Below are 4407 nucleotides of genomic sequence, written 5' to 3' on the forward strand. Positions count from 1 at the left end.
CCGTAGTGGCTGCACCTATTTACATCACTATCCACAGTGTAGGAGGGTTCCCTTTTCGCCACTCTCTCTCCAGCATTTGTTATTTGTAAAGTTTTTAATGATGGGCATTCTGACTGTTATGAAGTGGTCCTCATTGTAGTTTTGATTTGCAATTTTAAATAATTAGTGATGTTGAGCATCTTTTCATGTGCCTCTTGACCATCTGTATGTCTTCTTTGGAGAAATGTCTATTGGTCTTCTGCCCATTTTTTGATTAGGCTGTTTTTTTTTTGTCGTATAAAAAATATTTTCTCCTATTCTGTAGACTGTCTTTTTGTTTTGTTTATGGTTTCCTTTGCTGTGCAAAAGCTTGTAAATTTGATTAGGTCCGATTAGTTTATTTATTTATTTTTTATTCCAGCCTTGGGAGACTGACCTAAGAAACCATTGATACGATTTATCTTAGAGAATATTTTGCCTATGCTCTCTTCTAAACTTTTATGGTGTCATGTCTTATGTTTAACTCTTTAAGCGGTTTTGAGTTTATTTTTATGTATGGTGTGAGGGTATGTTCTAACCTCATCGATTACATGCAGCTATCCAACTTTCCCAGAACCTCTTGCTGAAGAGCCTTTTCCCCATTTTATATTCTTGCTTCCTTTGTCAAAGATTAACTTATTGTAGATGTGTGGGGTTATTTAAAGGGCTCTTTGTCTTCATGCTATTATCGCACTCTATTGTCTGAAATTTGGGAGAGTTATGTTTTTTCCCTCAGCATTGCTTTGGCAATTCTGGATCTTTTAGGGTTCCATGTAAAATTTTGGATTATTTGCTCTAGTTCTGTGAAAAATGTTATGGGTAATCAATAGGGATTGCATTAAATCTGTTGATTGCTTTGCGTAGCATTGCCATTTTAACAATATGAATTATTCCAAGGGCATGAGATATCTTTCCATTTCTTTGAATCCTCTTTAATTTCCTTTTTTAATGTTTTATAGTTCTCAGCATATATTTTTCACTGCTTTGGTCAGGTTTAATCCTAGGGGTCTTCTTGTTTGTTTGCTTGTGACTTTATTTTTGCTTATGGCCGTGTCTGGTCCTCATCGCTGTGCGTGGGCTTTCTATGCATGGGCTTGTCATTGCAGTGGCTTCTCTTGTTGCGGAGCATGGGCTCTAGGGTTCCCAGGCTTCAGTAGTTGTGGTGTGTGGGCTCCATAGTTGCTACTCGAGGACTTTAGAACATGGGCTCAGTAGCTGTGGCTTTGTTGCCCTGTGACACGTGGGATCTTCCTGGACCAGAGGTCACACCCATGTCCCCTGCATTGGCAGGTAGATTCTTAACCACTGGACCACCAGGGAAGTCCAAGATGACACTTAATTTTAAAAGAGAAAACTGAAGTGTAGTTTGTAGAGCAGCAATGATAATGATGTGGAGCAAGGCCCTGTGGGCCTCCTGGACATGGAGGCCTTTTTGTCCCCCATTTCTTATAAGCAAGACTCCAGCCTCCAAGACCTTCTTGTGAATTCGATTCAAACAGTTGCTAATCAAGGGAGGAGTAGCCACAAAACTGCCAGAGGCAAGATTAAAGGGATCAGAGAAACTCAGAGACCCCCACCACCTAAAACCCTAGTGAAGTGAAGTCACTCAGTCGTGTCCGACTCTTTGCAACCCCATGGACTGTAGCCTACCAGGCTCCTCTGTCCATGGGATTTTCCAGGCCAGAGTACTGGAGTGGGTTGCCATTTCCTTCTCCAAAACCTAAAACCCTACACACACCCTAATCTTGTTAGCAAACCCACCCACCCTATTGAAATTTTGCAGAAGAAAGAAGAATGCAAGACTGTTACTTCTTTGATCCTTATGACATACCCCTGCCTAACTATATGTTAACTGTCGTTCAGTTGGACTCTTTGCAACCCCAAGGGCCACAGCACACCAGGCCTCCCTGTCCCTCACCATCTCTTGGGAGTTTGCCAAGTTCATGTCCATTGCATTGATGCCTTGTTGTGGCGAAGGGGCTTGCATAACTCAATGAAGCTCTGAGCCATGCTGTGCAGGGCCACCCAAGACAAACGGGTCATAGCAGAGAGTTCTGACAAAACCTGATCCTCTGGAGGAGGGAATGTCAAACCACCCCAGTACACTTGCCATAAGATCCTCATGACCTGTATAAAATGCCTGACTATATAGCCTCTCTCTATTCCAGGGATTGGAAGTGGGGGTTGCACAGTTCTTGAGTTGCTAGCTACTTTGTTCTTCCTTTTCCTGGCAAAGAAAAAAAGCCACTCTTTCCTTCTTCATAACTCTGTCACCGTATTTCTGTACATAGAGAGCCAAGATTTTGGCAGCAATGACATCTCCAGAGATTTTTGTCTGCATCTACTGGGGCAGAGAGGTTGGCGGCAGCAGTAGGTACAGGTGCCATTTTAAAAGGGGCTATTTGTTGACATTCCCCTTCTAATATTTCTTTAGTTGGCGTGCTGCTGCTGCTACTGCTGCTAAGTCGCTTCAGTCGTGTCTGACTCTGTGCGACCCCATATATGGCAGCCTACCAGGCTCCCCCATCCCTGGGATTCTCCAGGCAAGAGTACTGGAGTGGGGTGCCATTGCCTTCTCCACCTTAGTTGGTGTAAAGAAATGCAACCAAAAAAAAAAAAGAAATGCAACCAATTTCTGAATGTTGCTGAATTAATTTATTAGATCTAGTAGTTTGTATGTGGAGTCCTTATGATTTTCTATATATAGTATCATGTCATCTGCCTATAGTGACAGTTTTACTTCTTCTCTTCCAATTTGGATACATTTTATTTCTTTTTTTAATTTATTTTTTTTATTGAAGGATAATTGCTTTATAGAATTTTGTTGTTTTCTGTCAGACCTCAACATGAATCAGCCATAGGTATACATATACCCCCTCTCTTTTGAATCTCCCTCCCCAGCCCACCCCTCTAGGTTGATACAGAGCACCTATTTGAGTTTCCTGAAAGTGAAAGTGAGTGAAAGTGAAGTCGCTCAGTCGTGTCTGACTCTCTGCGCCCCCATGGACTGTAGTCTACCACACTCCTCCGTTCATGGGATTTTCCAGGCAAGGGTACTGGAGTGGGTTGCCATTTCCTTCTCCAGAGCATCTTCCAGACCCAGGGATCGAACCCAGGTCTCCCATATTGTAGGCAGACACTTTACCATCTGAGCCACCAGGGAAGTTGAGACATACAGCAAATTCCCGTTGGCTATCTATTTTACATACAGTAATGTAAGTTTCCATGTTTCTCTCTCCATACATCTCATCCTCTCCTCCCCTCTCCCCATGGCCATAAGTCTGTTCTCTATGTTTGTTTCTCCATTGCTGCCCTGTAAATAAATTCTTGAGAACCATTTTTCTAGATTCCGTATATGTGCGTTAGAATACGATATTTATCTTTCTCTTTCTGACTCACTTCACTCTGTATAATAGGTTCTAAGTTCATCCACCTCATCAGAACTGACTCAAATGTGTTCCTTTTTAAAAAATATGGAACGCTTCATGAATTTGCATGTCATCCTTGCACAGGGGCCATGCTAATCTTCTCTGTATTGTTCCAATTTTAGTATATGTGCTGCCGAAGCAAGCACCATTTTATTTCTTTTTTATGTCTGATTGCCTTACTATTTTGAATAGAAGTGGTAATAGTGCACATCCTTTGTCCCAGATTTTAGTGGGAAGACTTTTAGCATTGAATATTATATTGGATGTGGGTTTGTCATAAATGGCTTTCATATGTTGAGATATATTCCTTCTATACCCACTTTGGTAGGAGTCTTTATCATGACTGGATGTCGAATTTTGTCGAATGCTTTTTCTGCATCTCCTAAGATGATCATGTGTTTTTGACTTTGGTTGCTGTGGTGTGTTACATTGACTGATTTGCCTATGTTGAGCCTTCCTCGTGAACTTGGGATGAATCTTACTTGGTCATGGTGTATGATTTTTTTTATGTGTTGTTGGATTTGGTTTACTAATATTTTGTTGAGAGTTTTTGCATCTATATTCATCAAAAATATAGGCCTATACTTTTTTTACTTGGCAATATCTTTGTCTGGTTTTGGTATCAGGGTGTTGGTGGCTTCATAGAATGTCTTTGGGAGTATTCTCTCTTCTCTAATCTTTTGGATGAGTTTGAGAAGGATCAGTATAGGTTCCTCTTTGTATGTTTGGTAAAATTCACCATGAAGCTATCTGGGTCCGGACTTCTGTTTGTAGGGAGTTTTTCTTTTAAGTTATAGGTTTCATTTTTAGTTATTAGTCTATTCAAATTATCTATTTCTTCTTGTTTTAATTTTGGTGGTTTGTATGTTTTTAGAAAGTTGTCTATTTCTTCTATTTTATCAAATCTGTTGGCATGTTTTGGCATACTGTCAGTTGAGATTTATCCTTTTTCATATTTTAT

General features: G+C 40.5%; 1 non-coding gene across 1 annotated transcript; it reads right to left on the reverse strand.

Moving 5' to 3' along the window:
• Window positions 1-3485: 3485 nt before the first annotated feature.
• On the reverse strand, window positions 3486-3592 carry LOC133256332 (U6 spliceosomal RNA). Its single transcript, XR_009739196.1, has one exon. It is a non-coding gene; the product is annotated as a U6 spliceosomal RNA (small nuclear RNA).
• Window positions 3593-4407: the final 815 nt, after the last annotated feature.

This window comes from Bos javanicus, chromosome 10 (genome assembly GCF_032452875.1).
Source record: "Bos javanicus breed banteng chromosome 10, ARS-OSU_banteng_1.0, whole genome shotgun sequence".
Lineage (NCBI taxonomy): Eukaryota > Metazoa > Chordata > Mammalia > Artiodactyla > Bovidae > Bos > Bos javanicus.